General features: G+C 42.4%; 1 pseudogene; it reads right to left on the bottom strand.

Moving 5' to 3' along the window:
- Nucleotides 8490-15019, bottom strand: LOC109835500 (annotated as a pseudogene).

The raw sequence follows: 21165 nt of genomic DNA, 5'->3' as shown, positions 1-21165 counted from the left end.
GGTCACGGTTTTATCAACTAGTTTTTACATGAGAGTCGTCCACGGTAAGCTCTGTGGGTTAGTGGCAACACATTTCATGCACAGTTAATATAAAATTTAATTCGACAAACATGGGGTTTATAAAGGGGAACTTAGACGAAGAATGTCACATGTATATAACGGCAATATGCGCATATCCTGATTATCCTGAGTTTATATAATATACATGGGCCAAAGAGCCGTTTCCTGACTTGAAGGCCCGTGTTCCCGGGACGGTTTACGGGAGAACGCGATTTAATATAGCATGAAAATATTGCTTCTCTTAATTCAAATAACATTTAAAAATAAGAATAATGTGCTTTTTATGGCTTTGTGATAGATTTAGCATGCAACGGTTATGGACCATGGATGTAGTATGGATGTTGTAATTTGATATTGTTGGGTTAGAATTTTGGTGAGTTAATATTTAGAGATTTACAATTTGAGATATAACGGTATATAGAGGGTTTTCTTTTTGGATTATTCGCTCGACGTCCTGCATGCTCTCATATGTGGTTTCCTAAAATCTTACCTCGTTTTAGTATAGGGTATAAGATGTTGCTTTAGGGTAGACCTTAGTGTGATATCCATGTTTAGAAATTTTCTTTATCATTACTGAAAATTTAGAATTTATCTTTTCTTTATATCTACCACTTATACTTACATGCGCACAATTTCCTCATTTTACATGCTTGCTGGGAGTTTTCTGACTCCCCTGGGGTTTGCATGCCCCAGACTTGGGATTTGTTCTTTCTTCGCAGGACCAAGAGTACTTTAAAGATTAAGACCAGCGTCAGTGATCACTATCTCTCTCTCAGCTTCAGTTATTGAGTCTTTCTTGTAATCACTTATGGTACTTCAGACTAAGATGTATTTTTTCCTCTTTCCTACTTTAAAGAGTTGTGTACATGTAAGAGAAATTTGTCTTTTTCAGAGTTTTCTTTATCTATCTAGTTCCTTTGCTATTTTGGTTACATGCTCTATGTAGTAGTTCTTTGGTAATATATATGTGTGCAGGATGATCCAGAGGCGTGAATGTGACCGTATGGTTACATTGCCGGCCGAGTCACGCTCCAAATTATCACGTTTTGGACCCGGGGCGTGACATGGTTTTATTGGTATCAGAGCCTAGGTTTAGAAATTGTTGTCTCATCCTGTATACAAACACAAATTAAGATTAGACCAAAAATATGGAGCATGTATAGTATAGCTTCTTTTCTTTCCAGAAATACATCCATTGACTCCTAATATCCTGATTCTTTGTCCTAATCTTGACCAATCTCCTTTAGGTGATCACTATGACTCCAAAATGTCGACCCCCTACTCCAGTTGTCCCTCGAGTATTTGGAATTAAATTTTTGAGGACATGATCTTGGGATTGAGGAAATATGAATAAGAGGTTATTTAAAACTAGGTTAGAGGATAAGAGTGGAAAAAAATCGGAATGTGGATTTGATGTTGAGTGAGTTGAGAAGATACCTTCATATTATATCAAGATTAAGGTGATAAATAAGGTGGGTGAAAAATAATCATATTCGAGATATCAAAATATTAGTTTGAAATTTTAATGATTGAGATATGCAAAGACCTGAAAAGAGGTTTGCTAGAACATGAGATGAAATAAAGATTTACTAAAGCTAAGAAGAGAGCTATAATGATATGAAATTTTATAACGATATTGATTTTTGATCCGACTTATTTGATGATTGAAGATGCATGGACATATATATAGATCAACTTAGAAGATATTTGGTGAAATTTATGATCTCGACCATTGAGAATTTGTGAGCAGCGATGGAGGATTTATATAAAAATTTGTACTTTATCGGAATTTATATGATTAGTATAAAATCTTTAGAGATGAGTTTAACCTTAATATTAGTAGAGCAGCACAACAGAAGGATGACATCTAGAATGATATAAATTTTGAAGAGAGGTATACACTATATTTGGACTATGTTCGAAGTTAAGATGAGCGATATATAATTGATTTGAGGCATCTTGAATTTGATTATGACTTTTTAGCATTAAGATATGCATGGGTCAACTAAGAGGTTGTACTGGGACAATGAAGGAATAACGATTCTACAAAATTTGAGATAGGGCGTTGAGAATGTGATATTAGCCAGGTTAGATAATTGGACTCTCATCCTGTACATAACTATTGGATCTTTTAAAATAGGAATAGGAGTTTGAGCATGTATAATATTAGGGTCGTTCCCTCTTGCAATATTTTTTTGTGTTTACTCCTTTGATCCCGCATCCAAATTAATTTTTATCTTAACAGTTAATTTTTCCTTCTCAAGCCAAGTGTACACGGACTTAGTTGAATGACCACAAATAGGTATGTGTAGACTGGTCCCAAGCTTCATAAGTTAAGCTACCAGGAAAGTTGTCCAGCTACTAGCCCTCACCTTAGCAACTAATACAAGTTCATGGCTGTTTGTTTTTGGGTGAAGTTATTTCAACCAACTGGATCATCTAAATCAAACCTTTTAGCTCTAGGTAGTTAATGAGACTAAAACTTGGATGTTCTTTATGTGCTAACCAATCAGGATATTGGTAGACTTGAAAACTTTTTCAGTTACCTCCAGCTAGGCTAGTATCGTAGCACTGTTAGGTCATGTGAGAGGAATGTTTTTAAGCTTAACTCGAGGTAGATATGCATGTAAGGAAAATCCATCTGGTGACGTATGTGCAATTGATTTTCTAGATTATAATTTCTGAATGTGGTTCGTGCTTGATAATGTGCATGGTATCCAAGAATGAGAAATTCATGTGGATGATATTGAGGGTATATATTGGAAACTTGATTTTGTGAGATAACAGCCATATAAAGTTAAGTATTTGATTTGAAGATATTATATGACTATGTACCCAGTATATGATCGAGATAATACATGATGCTTGATATCTAGAAAAATATATTAATACTTGAGAAGTGCCATCAAACCATGATTCCAACTACATTTTTATATGACTATGTACCCAGTATATGATCGAGATAATACATGATGCTTGATATCTAGAAAAATATATTAATACTTGAGAAGTGCCATCAAACCATGATTCCAACTACATTTTTTATAAGTTTAAGAAATGCAAGGAAGAGAATTTCATGAAAAGTCTTAGGCTAGGATCTACCAGTTTTATATTAGTATCTAATTATGTTATATTACACATGTTTATGATGCCATAGTGTTGAATGTCAAGCGAGTCCTTCAAGACACCATTACATGGATATTGGGATACATGTTTTAGTGAGAGGGGGCTCGTGATCTTCCTCCACTGGATTGTGATTGGTGGTGGTCCTAAGGGTGACGATCCTTAGGACCAAACTTGGGAAAAATAAAAATTGGTTTACATGTATCATGTCTTGACTGATCTCGCAGGGGATTCATACTATGGAGAGTCATTTCCAATAACCTTATGGTATGTGGTATGAGATATATACGGCGACAATCTAGATTTTCACGTGAACATCATCCCCTCCACCTCGAATTTCACGCCTCCATCACCATCATCAACTCTCTTCTATTATTTTCTCTCCCCTCAAAAGAACCCACCACCGACCTCCTCATCCTCTTCTTCTCTCCTGCACTCCTCCACCACCTCGCCACCGCAGCGACGCCGAGCCAAGCCCCTGACCACGCCCATCAGATCCGACGACCACGAACACCTCCTCATCTTCTCCGACCTCCTCCTCGTCAACCTCCCGCCACCTCCAAGCTTGTGCGCCACCAGTCCCCCACCGTCAGCCGCTTCCGACGAGCTCCGACGACCAGTGCCTCGTCTCCGTCCTCACGCCGATCTTCCCCGACGCCACCACGTGGAACCGCCACCGCTCTGAGCTTGCTGTCCCACCTGCACGGCTCCTTCATCACCTCCGGTGACCCCAGCCTCCTTCCTCCTCTGCACCCTCGACCGCCGCACAACCCCGACGCCCCACGTCGTCGTCATTTTCCCCGAGCCAACACCTCCATAACCGCCTCCATCTCTACCTCTTCCACCACCAACAGCAGCCTCCACGAGATCATGCCGGCATCCTCGCCCACCGCCTGACCTCCTCCCTGTCACCGACCAGATCTCCTCGACGCCGTTGTCTAGCCGAGCTCTGACAACCACCCGGAGAAGCACCCGCAGCAACAAACCTTCCGCCTCACCGTCGAGTTCACTACCAACCGCAACCACCAACGCCTTTCCTTCGTCGCACGCCATATGTTCGATGTTATGCCAACAGCCCCCTCGAACCCGTTGAGCCCTCGTGATGACAACCGTCGTTGTCGCCGTTCCCAAACATCGCCATCACCCCCTCGACGGCAAGCATTTTTGTCTTGCTCTTTATTGATTTCGTTCTCATTATTATCATGCAAGCATTTTTTTTTCCTCAATTAAATTTATAAATTTCTTTTTCTTACATTCATGCAAGCATATTTTCATTCCTTCCTTTTTAATAGTTAGTTGCTGTTAGTATGGTTCATATATGAGTGTATGCTATTATTGCTATGTTTTGGGTTCGACTTTCTTTGATTGGAATTTTAATATTTACTTGAGTTAATAGTTCCATATGAACGTTTCTAGGAACCACTTAGCCGCTCTGGTTAAATTTTATTGCTTGGATACTTGGAGTACTACACATGCTAGAGATGGCACCTCTTGGTAATTGTCACGTTGCCCGCATTTTTATATACAGAAAATTGAAACTTTAGATGCAACTTTGTAAACAAGCGGAACCTTTCATTATTTTCATTACAAGGAATATTGATTGAAACTGAGACCAAATTTCTTTAACCTTGTAGCATGATCTAGTGACATTGACCATATGACACATATATTTCTAATTTATACTTGTTATGAAATCACGTTTGGAGAGTTCATAGTTTTACGGAATATTGTACCATCAAGGGCCTAGATAGGCGGGACTTATCGGGGAGTGATAATGGAAATCACTTGACATGTCATGATTAGATTAACACCCGGTTCCTACTTATAGTATTTAACTTGTTTGATACCGTATTTGACATGAATGGCTATGTGGAAAGTAATTTGTTTGACCATCTAATTGTCTTCCAATAGGAGAGACTGTGCATGAAGACGACTTCGGTTAAAAATATGATTTATAAGCGTGCTTTCATAGCATGGCTATGTTCTCGATATCGACATCCCGATATGAGATTTTTCCTTGGCTATTTACTACTATAGCATCGACTAGACGATGCACCTATCTTGATTTGGACATGTTCTGGGTCACGGTTATTATCATAGTTTTACAGAAGTCGTTCCACGGTAACTCTGTGGTTAGTGCACAACATTTCATGCACAGTTATATAAAATTTAATCGACAAACATGGGGTTTATAAAGGGGAATTAGATGGAGAATATAACATGTATATAAACGGGCATATGCGCATTCCTGATATCCTGAGTTACATACATACATGGGCCAAAGAGCCAATTCCTGACTTGAAGCCGTGTTCCCGGGACGGTTTACGGGGAACCGATTTATATACATGAAAATATTCTTCTCTAATTCAAATAACATTTAAAAATAAGAATAATGTGTTGTTATGCTTTGTGATAGATTTGGCATGTACGGTATGGACCTGGATGTAGTATGGATGTTGTATACTTGATATTGTTGTGTACAGAATTTTGGGAGTTAATATTTAGAGATTTACAATTTGAGATATATGGTATATACGAGGGTTTCCTTGTTTGGATTATTCCCTCGACGTACTCATCTCTCATATTGTGGGTTTCTAAATCTTACCTCGTTTTAGTATAGGGTATAAGATGTATGCTTTAGGGTAGACCTTGTGTGATATACATGTTTAGAAATTTCCTTTATCATCTTTAACTGAGGTTTCATCTTATTTTAATTTATAAGAATAGCTTTTTCTTTTATCACTGAAATTTTAGAATTTATCTTTTCTTTATATCTACCACTTATACTCACACGTGCATAATTTCCTCATTTTACATGCTTGCTGGGAGTTTTCTGACTCCCCTGGGGTTTGCATGCCCCAGACTTGGGATTTGTTCTTTCTTCGCAGGACCAAGAGTACTTTAAGGATTAAGACCAGCGTCAGTGATCACTTTCTCTCTCTCTCAGCTTCAGTTATTGAGTCTTTCTTGTAATCACTTATGGTACTTCAGACTAAGATGTATTTTTCCTCTTTCCTACTTTGAAGAGTTGTGGACATGTAAGAGAAATTTGTCTTTTTCAGAGTTTTCTTTATCTATATAGTTCCTTTGCTATTTTAGTTACATGCTCTATGTAGTAGTTCTTTTGGTAATATATCTGTATACAGGATGATCCAGAGGCGTGAATGTAACCGTATGGTTGCATTGCCGACCGAGTCACGCTCCAAATTATCACGTTTTGGACCCGGGGCGTGACAACTAGGGACAAAACTCCTCTAGGAAATGAAAACCCATTCAAGAGACGAAGTTCATCCGCAGACGAACCTCACCAAGCAGCACCTCATCCCTCAGAAGATGAACTTCATCATTTGAGACGAAGTTCACCCAGAAATGAAGTTCGTCATTTGAGACGAGGCTCACCCAGAAATAAAGTTCGTCATTTGAGACGAGGCTCACCCATAAACGAAGTTCGTTATTTGAAGACGAAGTTCGCCTAGAGACAAGGCTCTCAACGCCATATCCTTCAGGAGATGAAGCTCCTTCAGAAAGCGAAGCTCGTCAGTGAAGACAAAGCTTTTTCAGAAGACGAGGCTAGTTAGAAGAAATCCACGAGGCTTGCCACGCAGCTTGACTCGACCATCAAAAGACAAAGTTCACCACATAGCGAAGCTCGCCTTGTCAGATGAACATCGCTGCACATTAAGGCTCGTCTCAATAGACGAACCTCGCCACGCAACGAAGCTCGTCTCATTAAGTGAGGCTCGATGCCAAGAGGCTAACGGCCATGAAGACTCAGTCAGCTCACGTGGACTAAATTTAAGGAGTCAGTTACGCTCCTTAATCCAATGATCAACACGTCAGTTACACGCTAAAGACCTATAAATAGTCGTGAATAGCTATGAACTCAAAAAGCACTTAGACGTACGCACGTCAAGAGCTAACATCAGCCACCAGCGGCAGCTCAAGCACTCCACAGAGGTTGTTTTCTCCTCAAATTGAAGCAATCTTTCTCCGATTGTCAACGAGAAGTAAGCTCAACACGAGTATCGAGCGAGGCATCTCATCGTCACACAGAACCCACATTAAACAAAGGAGAAGTCGAATCAATCTCCTCCTCTTATATTCTTGAAGAAGAGCGATTGTAAAAAGATTCTTATCAGGCGATAGAATCTCTTCTCACAACTAAAATAGTTAAGAGAATCAGTCGTTTCGTCTTTTTCAAGATCCAACAGAAGGGAGGTGGGGAGAATTCAAGGCCAGAACCTGGAATTTATAATAGTGGCGTCACATAAACACACGCGCCTGCCCACACACACATATATGCTACTAATTTTTCTATATAATCGGAACTTTAATGAAATATAAAAAATAAATTTTATCAACATAATTATAATTGACCAGACCAATTGTTGCGTAATAGTCTCGTACGAAATACTTCTAATTAAGTACATCTTTTTCAGTGTAAATTACTAATTAAGTTGTGGTTCATCCGCTTTGCCGGCTTTTTTTATTGTTAAAAAACCGACGCTAGTTCTTTGGCCTATGGTATCTCGTAATCGAGTCTTTTAAATTAATCAATTATCTTTATACAAGATCACTTTATTTAGACTTGGGCTATCAGAGGCTAACATGCTGCTCGTTGATTTGAATGGTGTTACAGAAATAATTGTCATAGAGTGGTTGATTGAATACTAAATCAACTTATAAGATGACTTCTGCCTATAAAAAAAAAGCTTTAAAATTGGTTTTCATCAATATAGCCTATTTTAAAAGCTGTCATCATGAAAAAAATCCCAAAGTGCTATTTCTTATTTACCAAACAGGGTCTAGTACCAACCCACCCCTCCTGGCCCTTTTTGCTATTTTTGGTTAAAACGCCCAACAAAAGGTTACCATGATGGTACTAGCTGATGGCATCCACGTGGTGGAGCTACTCTTGACCATATTAAGTAGGCCTTGAAAAGATTCAAGTAGCTAGCTACCCTTGGCTTCCTCAGAGAATACAAGTACCTGTATAAAATAGAGACAAGGTGAGCTCCTCAGAGCTCCTCAGTGGGAGACAAATGCTCAAAACAATCCAAATGCAATTGGAATTTGGGAGCAAGGAGAGATGCAGATCGAGTGGGGCACAATACACATGTACAAAACGCAAGTATGTGACACATAGACATCAACCTATAGTACTAACATGACATGGACATCAATCTCTGCTCCTTTTCATCCTTTTGTATGAGCGGAGCAGCCTAAAGCAGATTCTGAGCAAAACTTCTGTCGAATGTGAACGCATGCGGTGATCCTAACATCGTTTACTCTCATCTCTTGGATCGTCATGACCAGCTGGGGTTCTGAAATGTGAGGCTCTTCCATTTCTCAGCTACGTCCAACGCGACCTTGACGGCGTCGGAGCTAGCTCCGAGCAGCCCTCTGCCCGCGAATCCTACACAATACAGGCCATTCTCCCCTTTCCAACTGTCAGGATACGGCGCCTTTGGCTTTCCATTTTCAGAGAAAAAATCGCATCCCTGCGGAAAAATCATGTGAATTACGTTCATTTTATTAGTCATTCAAGAGAAATACAGCATGTAAAATTTGTAGTGCTTCGTGGGGAAAATTCCCAATAAACACCAATAAAAAATATTTGCTATATATATATATGACCGTTTGAGCTTACCTTCAACCATAAAGGGACATTGCTCCTGTAACCTGTTGCGAAAATTACACTGTCAAATTCCATCAGTCTCCCATCCACAAATTTGGCTCCATTATTTGACAGGGATTCCACTTCAGGTACTATCTACAAATGACAGAAAAAAAAACAAGAAACACTTTAGAAAATTTGTTATTTATAAATCAGCTGAAGTTTTATTTGTTAATTTATTGTAGCACAAAGCAGTCAAGGAAGCGGACAGCTCAAATTATTTTGTGAAATCCAAATGGGGGGGTGGGTTGTGCATGCAACAAAGTTATGGTATCACGAAAGGTTCCCAATCAATAAAAAATAAATGTAAAGTTTGACCAAGATGGGAAAATACCAAGTTTCTTGTTTAGCAAAATGACGATGAAATAAAAGAATCAGAATCTAACAAAGGAGGGACATTACCTTAATCTTTCCTTTTTTAATCAAGGACAGGGATCCTACATCAAGAACTGGGGATTTTCCAGTGGTATTCTTGAGCTCCATAGGTCCAATTTTGGGCCTTTTTATTCCATATTTCCCAGTGTCTCCAATCACTACCCAAGCCAAAATCAGAAGTATTTTGTCCACGACCTTCACAGGAAACAATTTGAGAAGTTTCATTGCCAGCACAAAAGTTGATGCTCCAAGCAATTCTCTTGGTAGGATGTGCATCTGATTTTTTTTATGATGGAAATAATTAGAAAACAATGTTAGGGACTTAAAAATATTGTGCAAACAGAAGTCAAAAAAGAACCAAATGTTGCATGAAAGAACTCTATCTATGTGAAAATTACGTACATAACGGAACTAATATATGTAAATGGACTTCATAAAGAAAATACAGTGCTCAAGACCTTGTAAATGAAAAATTGAAAGTATAACAAACAATTTAGATATACTCATTACGTATATTGATGTGAAAGAGGAAACCAAGTTTAGAGAACTATAATCTTGTTAGAAAGAAATTGTTAGGAAATTTCAGAAGTATAGGCAACATCCCATTCTCCTTTCTGTATTCTACATAAAATAAAAATACCTTAAAAAATACTAATCACAGTGCAGACAATCTCAATCCAAATTTAAAACAGAATGCCCTCAAATAAGTTCATCAGTTGCCATTCTCTTGAGAAGTAGTACTATGATCACAAAACTAGCAAAGAATTGGCATCCTCCATATTGACAGTGAGGAGACTACTTCTGTCAAAGTCTTTTGATAATATTTGAATAGCTAACACTAACAGAATTCACTAACATACATAGAGTTGCATAAACTCACCCCACTCCTCACAGACAACGAGGGCAATGCACCATGATCAACCAAATCCAAACACAGCTCCATCCCTGAATTCCCACACCCCACGACCACCACCTTCTTCCCTTCATACTCCTTCCCACTCCTGTACTCACTAGAATGCACCAAACCCCCCTTGAACCCTCCCCTCCCCTTCAACTCCGGCACTTTCGCCTCCGCATTCTCTCCGGTCGCCACCACCACCCACCTCGACGCAAGCTCAACAACATTGTCGTCGTCGTCCTCAACCGCGGTCACCCTCCAAAGGCTGGAGTCTACGTCGAAGCAAGCGGAGACCACTTTGTGGTTGAAGAGAGGGCAGAGTGCGAAATGGTCCGCGTAGGTGCGGAGGTAAGTGAGGAATTGGGATTTTGAAGGGTAAGTAGGGAAATGGGGAGGGAAGGGAAGGTGAGGTAAATGGCAGAGGTGTTTCGGGAGGTGGAGAGCGAGGCGGTCGGGTCGTAGGTGCGGTTGCGCCAGAGCTCGGCCACATCATCAGAGCGCTCGAGGATTACGAAGGGGATCGATAGTCGGCAGAGGGATGCGGCGACTGCAAGGCCGGATGGACCCGCACCGACGATGATGGGGCCAGGAGTATGCGAAACTTTGGTAGATGCAGTAGTTGCCATTGAGGACGAATGAATCGAATCTGTACGTAGTTCACTTGAATTCAGTTTAGGGTGCAACGCTAGTTAAAACCCTCAACAAAACCTCAGTGCATATGCATGAGCGTGTCACAAGGAGTAAATTTGCAACATATAGGAGAGGAAAGCGTTGTACAATGTGCAAATTTTGTACGTGTTACTGTTACCAGTGTGCTCACCAAGGTGAGAGAGAAAATTGAGATATGAAAAGAGATGCTTATGGGTTAGAGCAAACGTTAGTGGGGGAGTTTATTGCAGTTTTGAAAGTCATGTGTTTCTATAGTATAAGATTGGTCACATCATAACTGCCACATGGGATTATGTTGGGATCTTACGCCGAAAAACCCTATAACAGCAGAAACATAGTATAGAGAAAAGTATACCAAGATTTACGAGGTTCGGCAAACTTGCATACGTCCTCGGGAGCCACACAATTAATTTTTTATTAATTAACAAGAAATTACAATGCAAAAGCAGATCTCAAACTTGAGATCTCTCAACAAATAAAAGTTCGTTACTGTAGCTACAGTAATGATCCTCTTCTTTAAACCCTCTTTCAATTCTCTCTTAATAAATTCCCCTTCTCTTAATCCCCCCAAAATCTCACTGTTTAGGGCCGAAAAGAGAGAAAGAGAGATCGCGAGAGGGAGGAGAAGCACACCGCCGCCAATGAAAAACACGAGAGGAGAGAGAGAGACCACACGGAGGAGAGGAGCTCTGGGTTCCCTTTTATAAGGGAACCCCAATCGACATGCTGGCGATAGGCTGTCGCCAGCCACAGCCAAGCGTGCTCACGACCTTGCCTGTGGGCGCACATGCTCGCCTGCGCCTCAACCTTGCTTGAACCACACTCGACCTCGCCTGATTGGAGTTGACATCGCCTGCACAAGCTCGCCTGGAGCTCCTCCCACTCTCGAGCTTGCCAGACCCAACTTGAGCTCGCCTGCGCTGCATCGTCAAGCTCGCTTGCTGCACTCGACGAGACCTCGCCTGAACTTCGACCACGAGCTCGCCTGCTACAACTTCGAGCTTGCCTGACTTCATCGAACTCGCTTGCAGCTCTCGTCCGCCCCAACCTCGCCTGAAGAATGCCTCGAACTCGCCGTCGACCTCGCCTGCTCGAGGTTTGGTCTACACCTGATTCCAACAATCTCCCACTTGGAGATCAAACTGCTGTCAGCAGGCTATCTTAATAAGCACCTACTCCTGTGTGGCTCCGTCCTCATCACTTATGCATGAAGGCCAACTGAAGTTACGCACAACTCTAGTTTTTGAATGGTCACCGCCTTTGTTAACATATCTGTCAGATTCTTACTTCCTAGAATCTTCTCTAGTTTTAACACGTCATCTTCCAATAGGGATCTGATGAAGTGGTACCGAAGCCCAATGTGCTTCGTTCTAGAATGAAGTGTGGAATTATTAGCCAAGTGTATCGTACTCTGGCAATCACCGTGCAAGACATTCCTCTCCTGATTGAATCCTAGCTATGTTAACAAACCCTGAAGCCATATCATCTCTTTACTGGCTTCAGTCACTGCACCCCAAAAGCCATATCATCTCTTTACTGGCTTCAGTCACTGCTACATACTCAACTTCTGTAGTGGATAGAGTAACAATCTTCTGTGTCCGTGACATCCAACTAACAGCTGTAGTACTGACAGTGAACACATAGCCGGTAGTGCTTCTTCGGTGATCGACTTCACCTCCAAAGTCTGCATCTACGTATCATTGCACTTCCACGTCTCCCTTACCAAAGTGCAAACACTTTTGTGTGGTGCCTCGTAGATACCTCAGAATCAACTTGACCGCTTCCCAATGAGTTTTTCCTAGATTCGACATAAACCGACTAACCACTCCCACTGCATGGCCAATGTCTGGTCTCGTGCAGACCATTGCGTACATCAAGCTTCAAATGACTGAGGTGTAAGACCCCGTAGATTTTTGAGTATGTATATGTACATCAGTAATGAGGTTGAGTGTGCTAGATTTCAATCATATGCAGCAGAGTCCTAGTATGCAGATTCGAGTCCATGAGTCGACCCATGACTGTCATGAGTCGACTCACGAAATCGAGTCCTGTTGTTATTTAGTCTCTGCTGAGTCGACTCATTATATCATGAGTCGACCCATGAGTCATGAGTCGACCCATGACTGTCATGAGTCGACTCATCGGGGTCTTTCTGGTTTTTCTGGGTCGGGTCTGTTGGGTTTCGGGTCGGCGTCGCTTAAAATTCTCACACTTTGTATATTATTACCCTCCTACCCAGAACACCTCTTTTGATCAGAAAACCCTCAGAGACAACCCTAGCCTTTCTCCCCTCTAAACCCTAGCTCGTCTTTTGGGATTTCTTGGGTTGATTTTTTGGGGATTTTCAGCGGCTTTTCGTGGATTGCAGCGAGGGGATTGTTCATACATCAACTATCTAAGGCCGAGTAACATCTCTCCAACCCTTCTCTCCCCATGTTTGCTGCATTGTTTACAACTGTTTTCCATAAGTTTTTATTGAGCCTGAAGATTATTTTTCCAAGTATACAAACCAACATCTTTCGTTAGCTGTTAAATACTAGAGATCATAGTATTGTCGGATTTTTAAAGATCCCCACCTAAAGCGAAGTTTCTTCATGAAACCAGATCTTGGATTTTGGTTTAAAGAATAAAAATATGAGTTTTAATTTTTGAGTTAAATAGCTTCTTTCATGTTTAGGAGTTTAAATGTTAAGATTTAACCACTACAAGAAAATCGTTTCTCATGATAAATATGTTTTTCTCACTGTATTATAATCGAGAATCGATGGCTATAGAAGTGTCAGATCAGAAAAATTAGAAGTGTGGATCGTGTTGAACAAGTTACAGTTGGGAAAGAAAACTGTGTTCACCCGTGAGTCGACCCCACCGGTTCATCAATGAGTCCTCCAAACAGGTTGAGCATCGACCGCAATGACTGCATGAGTCCGACTCACGCAAGTCAATAGCTGTGTTGTCTTGTTGTTTCTCTGAGTCGCTCGTCAGTATACGATCGACCCATTAGTCATAGAGTCGCCCATGACTGTCAGAGTCGACTCCAATGAAGTCCTTTCCTGCTATTTTCGTTCGTGCTTCTGTTTAAATCATCTGCTGTATATATATGTAGATATATATATGTATGTATACAGTGTTTACATATTTCAAGGGTACTATCTACCATGTTTGGACTTGAGGAGTGCCTTGTTTATTGAATATTTATTTGTAGTGAATATGATTTTACCTATCCATGTGAGATGACCTTTCGGACATAAGTTTAAGTCAGTACAGTAGGGTATGTTCGGGTATAAGACATGCATACTTCCTTATACGCAGTCCTCGTGCTGGACTATAATCCATTAAAGTCCTCGTGTTGGACTATAATCCATTAAAGTCCTCGTGTTGGACTATAATTCATTTTAAATCATGTTTTAGACTTTTGCTAAACCTTGAGCATGTTACGTAATCAAGTTGGGTACATGATATATTGTATTAGGCTGGGACATGATAGCTACCCAGGTTGTGCATGACACCTATTGTAGTTTTGTCATGTTTACACTTTATTGGTAGAGATGAGTATGTATTCTTTCTTTTCTTTATTTCTTATGACCAACCTCGGGTTTAATATTTAGGGATCTACAATTTGAGATACAAGGTATATACATGAGGGTTTCCTTGTTTGGATTATTTCGCTCGACGTACCTATGCTCGTGTTGTATTTTCCTAAGTACTAAAACCTATTAATGTTTGTGTAAATGATTTATATTATTATGTATTAACTGTATTTTCATGTACAATGAGCCCTATCCCTTGGGGTTGGTTGTGATGTTGCTCGCTAGCGCTTTGACGCTCGTTGTCCCTCCCCATTTTAGGTAACGAGCCAGGAGCCCGGAGAGTCACAGGTTGACGGTGATGCACTTTAGCTTCAGCCATCTATTTTAGTTATATTTTCTTTGAGCTCCACTGTAGACTTCTGTTTAGGCATTTGAGAGTTTTATTCTAGAAGTTGTAAAGGCTATGTGCCTTATTTTCTCTTGTCAGACATTTTGTATTTTGAGACTTGATGAGAACTCCAGTTTATTTATTTCAGACTTTTATTTGTACTCCAACATATTAGATAGTGAAATATTAATTTGATCTCTATTATTTCATCAGTTGATTCCTGTATAACCTTTTACTTGCTTTGTACTACTACACCTGTTGTTGACTCTACTAGAGATATGTTAATTGTGATGGTGAAACATGTTATTGCACGGTGTGGTGCATGGCAGGTTTGACATTTCTGGTTTCACCTCGGACTGCCGCCTTGTGTGAACCCAGGGGCGTCACAGTTGGTATCAGAGCTCTAGTTCCAGTATCCTTAGGATCATCCTGTGTCGAGTCGTAGAGCTAGGTTAGAGTTTCTTAGGATTCATGTGTAGAGTCCGCTAAGGATTTCCTAGTATGAGTGAGGACGATATATGTGTATATCTCAGAAATTTGAAAAAAAAATTTATGACAACTATTTTTGCTTAAAGTACATGTGTGAATATTATGTGATGTGAAAATCATATTGTGATGAACTATGTATGTACGTCTACTTTGACTCATGAACCTTATTTTATTATGATCAGAGAGATGGCAGGACGTGGGAGACCCCGCACTCGAAGGGCCGCTCAGGCAGAGCCCTAGCAGGCCCTACCTGAGCCGCAGCCGGCCTTACCTGAGCCGCAGCAGGCTCCACCCGAGCAGGAGCAGGCACCACCAGAGCCGCAGCAGGCTCCTCAGTATTTGGTGGATATCATGGCTCCTCTTATTGCCAGGATGACAGCCATTGAGGAGTTGGTAACTACTCATATAGCACCACGGACACCACCACCACCGGTAGCTCAGCAGCAGGGAATACCAGCCGTCCCGATCAGAGAGAGAGACCCAGAGGTGTCACCTGCAGCTATTCCACTAGCAGTACCAGATAGAGCCACGGGTCAGGAAGCTTGGCTCCGTATAGTAGAGAGGTATCAGAAGATGAGGGCACCCGAGTTCCAGGGGTCACCAGACCCTCTGGCAGCACACAAGTGGAAGGAGGATGTGAGCAATATACTTGACATACTCAGTGTAGATTCGGTTCAAAAGAAGAGATTGGCATCTTACAGTCTGAAGGGAGATGCCGGGAGATGGTACCGATTACAGTTTACCCCAGAGCAGAGGATGACCCTCACATGGGAGGATTTTATCTACTTCTTTGATGGGCAGTATATTTCTTCTGCAGCCCGGACTGGGAAGGAGCTTGAGTTGTCCCGGATGACTCAGGGGGACATGACAGTGGCAGATTATGAGAGCCGGTTTATGGAGTTGCTGCATTTCACGGGTATGTGGCAGACAAGAGAGCGTCAAGCTCAGATGTTTTTAGCAGGGCTACGCCCTAATCTCCGTCGGTACCTCGTCTCGAGGAGGTTCTATTCCGTTAGGGAGGTAGCTGAGGCCGCCACCTCACAGGAGATTGAGACTACTATGTTCCTGAAGGACAAGGAAGGGAAGACCAAGGCAGGGCAGAGCGGGGATAAGGGTAAGAACAAGAGACCTTTGACAGGGCATCAGCATCAGCAGCAGCAGGGCCCTCATAAGAAGGGACCCCATCAGGATCAGAGAGCGCATCAGCAGCGCAAGTTTCAGGGATCTTGTTTTAACTGCCACAAGGTCGGGCACAAGGCATTAGAGTGTCGTAGTGCACCAGCAGGAGCTCAGCAGGGCAGGGGCCCGAACTACCAGCAGCAACGATAGCAGGGCAGAGGTCAGGGTCAGCAGCCCAGGCTTGAGACACCGCCAGCGACGCAGAGGGCAGAGGGACAGGTTCGAGCAGTCCAGGACGCTCCCCAGGGGTAGATTGTCCCATATTCTCCAGCATTAGCAGCAGAGCAGTCTTCAGCCTCAGGCAGAGTATATGCAGTGGTTCCCCATGACCACGGTGCCAGCGAAGCAGTTGTGGAGGGTACGTTCCTTGTGAATTCCGTTTCCGCCCGTATTCTTTTCGATTCGGGAGCTTCGCATTCTTTTATCTCGCATGCATTTATGGCTAGACTCCAGCTCGTAGCTCAGCCTCTAGACACCCCTTTATCAGTGTCCACCCCTTTAGGTGAGGTATCGCTTCTGGAGAGCGTTTGTAGGAGGTGTAGCTATGTCCGAGTTTGATGTCATTCTTGGTATGGATTGGTTATCGTCCTACCATATTAGTATTGACTGTTTTGCGAAGACAGTCAAATTGCGAGCGTCCGATGGGTCCGAGATGATTGTGGCCACCTCTCAGGGCAATCGCTTTGCGGAGTCATTTCTGGCGTTCATCGACGAGGTGATGCTACGGGATCAGAGTTCTGATTTGTTAGAGACTCGAGTTGTCTCGGATTATCAGGATGTCTTTCAGGACATACCTGGGTTATCTCCTGTGAGAAAGGTTGAGTTTTGTATTGAGTTGCAGCCGGGCACAGCCCCGATATCCCGCGCACCCTATCGCATGGTGCCAGCTGAGATGAGAGAGCTTCAGACCCAGTTGGACGAGTTGTTAGCTCAGGGTTTTATTCGTCGGAGTCATTCTCCGTGGGGCGCGCTAGTCCTCTTCGTGAAGAAGAAGGACGGCAGCATGAGATTATGTATAGATTATAGGGAGTTGAACAAGGTCACTATCCGGAATAGGTACCCACTGCTTAGGATTGATGACTTGTTCGACCAGTTGCAGGGAGCGTGGTTTTTTCTCAAAGATTGATTTTCGTTCTGGCTATCATCAGTTGCGGGTTCGGGAGATGGATATCCCCAAGACCGCTTTCCTCACGCGCTATGGATCTTTCGAGTTCTTGGTCATGCCATTTGGGTTGACCAATGCACCCGCGGTCTTCATGGACTTGATGAACCGGGTTTTTATCGACGACATCCTCATTTATTCGAGATCGGAGGCAGATCATGAGCAGCACCTCCGTTTAGCTTTGCAGACCCTACGGGAGCACCAGCTATACGCCAAGTTCAGCAAGTGCGAGTTTTGGCTTTCAGAAGTGAGATTTCTCGGCCACATCATCAGCAGAGAGGGCATATCAGTAGACCCAGCTAAGGTTACAGCAATGCTTGATTGGGAACCGCCAAAGACAGTGACAGAGATTCGTAGCTTTTTTGGGATTAGCAGGCTACTACAGGAAGTTCATCCAGGACTTCTCAAAGATTTCGACGCCACTTACACGCCTTACGAAGGAGGGTGTACAGTTTATTTGGAGCACAGAATGTCAGAAGGCCTTTGATATCTTGAAGACTAAGTTGACCTCAGCACCAGTTTTGACTATCCCGAGCAACGACAGGACATTCGTCGTCTATACAGATGCATCATTGGCAGGATTAGGAGGCGTCCTTATGCAGACTCAGAGAGTAGTAGCTTATATCTCACGGCAGTTGATCACGGTAGTTGAGGGTGCATGAGCAGAACTATCCCACTCATGATTTGGAGTTGGCAGCAGTGGTATTTGCACTGAAGTCATGGAGGCACTACTTGTATGGAGTGCAGTTCGAGCTGTTCACAGACCACCAGAGTCTGAAATATCTTTTCTCTCAGAAGGAACTCAACTAGAGGCAGCGGAGGTGGATTGAGTTTATCAAGGACTACGAGTTTGCGATTCAGTATCACCCGGGGAAGGCGAACGTCGTAGCAGATGCTTTGAGTAGGAAGCGTCGACATCAGATTGCGGCTTTGAGGTGCTCATTGCACCGAGACCTTCTCGCTCTTAGCCAGTTTGATTTTAGGCCTGAGTTTGGTGGCACTAGTGTATTTTTGGGAGCTATATCAGTGGAACCAACTTGGAGCGGCAGAGTTGTTAGAGCTCAGTTGGAGGACTCTTGGATTCAAATCCGTAAGGAGGAGATTTCCAAAGAGCCTAAGGCTGATTGGACCATTGGAGCAGATGGAGGTCTACGGATGAAGGGTAGATTGGTTATGCCAGCCAGTGCAGAGCTGAAGAGGGAATTGTTTGATGAGGCTCACCATACTCGATACACAGTACATCCAGGGACCACAAAGATGTACAAGGACCTGAAGAGGCACTTTTGGTGGAGTGGTATGCGCAGGGAGATTTCAGAGTATGTGGCGAAGTGTTTTACCTGTCAGAAGGTAAAGGCGGAGCACCAGAGACCAGCAGGCACACTTCAGTCGTTGCCTATTCCAGAATGGAAGTGGGTGGACATTTCTATGGACTTTATTGTAGGGTTGCCCAAGTCGAAGAAGGGGAATGATTCAGTTTTGGTCATTGTGGACCGGTTGACGAAGTCAGCACATTTTATCCCAGTGAGGACTACTTATACAGCTGAGGCGTATGCGAGGATCTTCATTCGGGAGATAGTTTGATTGCACGGAGTTCCGGATACGATCGTGTCGGATCGAGGATCGGTTTTCACTTCGCATTTTTGGAGGAGTTTTCAGGATTCATTTGGTAGCAAGCTATCTTATAGCAGTGTATTCCACCCACAGACAGATGGTCAGACGGAGAGGGTGAACCAAGTGTTGGAGGACATGTTGTGAGCATGTGTCATTGATTTCCAAGGCAGCTGGGAGGATCATATCCCACTGATAGAGTTCGCTTATAACAATAGTTATCAAGCAACTATCGGTATGGCTCCGTATGAGGCACTGTACGGGAGACCTTGTAGATCATCGATATGTTGGGCAGAGCCTGAGGATAGTTTGATGCTTGGACCAGAGCTTGTGAGGCAGACTACCGAGAAAGTAGTGTTGATCAGAGAGCGGATTCTAGCTGCTCAGAGTCGGCAGAAGAGTTATGCAGATAAGAGGCGAAGACCCCTAGAGTTTCAGATTGGGGATTCGGTTATGCTGAAGGTATCGCCTATGAAAGGCGTACAGCGATTCGGGAGGCGAGGGAAGCTTGCACCGAGATACATTGGACCTTTCCGGATTTTGGAGCGCATTGGAGTTGTGTCATACAGACTAGATCTTCCAGATTCTATGTCTAGTATACACAATGTATTCCATATTTCTATGCTCAAGAAACACTTGCATGATGAGGAGTGGCAGCGAGTGTTGGATGCACCGGAGATTGAGCTTCGGGATGATTTATCGACTATTGAGATCCCAGTGTCCATACTTACTAGAAAAGTCAAGAGACTCAGGAACAAGGTGATTCCATTGGTGAAAGTTCAATGGAACCGAAGTGGAATTGAGGAAGCTTCTTGGGAGCGTGAGGAGGACATGCAACGTGACTACCCACACTTGTTCGAGAAGGTAAAACTAATTAAAGTATTTATTATATGACTTCTTACTTGTATATTTATATCTATATATGTTGATACTTATATTTAACACTAGAATGAGGGTATTTTTACTTAATTCTTAATCTTACGAAACACATGGTATATACATGGGGGTTCCTTGTTTGGATTTTTCGCCCGACGTACTAGTTCCGTTAGATTTGGGGTTAAGTAAGAATATTATCATTTTAGATCGTTAAGTATGAATGTCATTTTGTGCTAACTAGCATTCATTTTTGCGAAATGTATATGTGTGCGGGTTAGATTAGACCCTTGTCATGTTTTTCAAGTACTTGTATGAGTTAGATGTGATTTCCTGAATTTCGAGGACGAAATTCTTTTAAGGGGGGAAGAATGTAAGACCCCGTAGATTTTTGAGTATGTATATCTACATCAGTAATGAGGTTGAGTGTGCTAGATTTTAATCATATGCAGCAGAGTCCTAGTATGCAGATTCGAGTCCATGAGTCGACCCATGACTGTCATGAGTCGACTCACGAAATTGAGTCCTGTTGTTATTTAGTCTCTGCTGAGTCGACTCATTATATCATGAGTCGACCCATGAGTCATGAGTCGACCCATGACTGTCATGAGTCGACTCATCGGGGTTTTTCTGGTTTTCTGGGTCGGGTTTGTTTGGGTTTCGGGTCGGGTTTATCCACTTGTATATATTCCCCTCTACCCGAAAACACCTCTTTTTGATCAGAAAACCCTAGAGAAACCCTAGCCTTTTCTCCCCCTCTAAACCCTAGCTCGTTTTTGGGATTTCTTGGGCGATTTTTGGGGATTTTCAGCGGCTTTTCGTGGATTGTAGCGAAGGGGATTGTTCATCATCACTTCTAAGGCGAGTAACATCTCGCCCAACCTTTCTCCCATGTTTCTAATTGTTTACAACTGTTTTCCATAAGTTTTATTGAGCCTAAGACTTATTTTCAAGTATAAATCAATATCCTTGTTAGGGTTAATGCTAGAAATCATGTATTTCGGATTTTAAATCCCCACTAACAAGTTTTTCATGAAAACCCAGATCTGGAATTTTGTTTAAAGAATAAAAATATGAGTTTTATTTTTGATTAAATGCTTTCTTTCATGTTTAGGAGTTAAATGTTAGATTTAACCT

Source organism: Asparagus officinalis, chromosome 3 (assembly GCF_001876935.1).
Source record: "Asparagus officinalis chromosome 3, Aspof.V1, whole genome shotgun sequence".
NCBI classification, from domain to species: Eukaryota; Viridiplantae; Streptophyta; class Magnoliopsida; order Asparagales; family Asparagaceae; genus Asparagus; species Asparagus officinalis.
The sequence above is the reverse complement of the archived record's forward strand: the minus strand, read 5'-3'. Positions and strand labels throughout refer to the sequence as shown.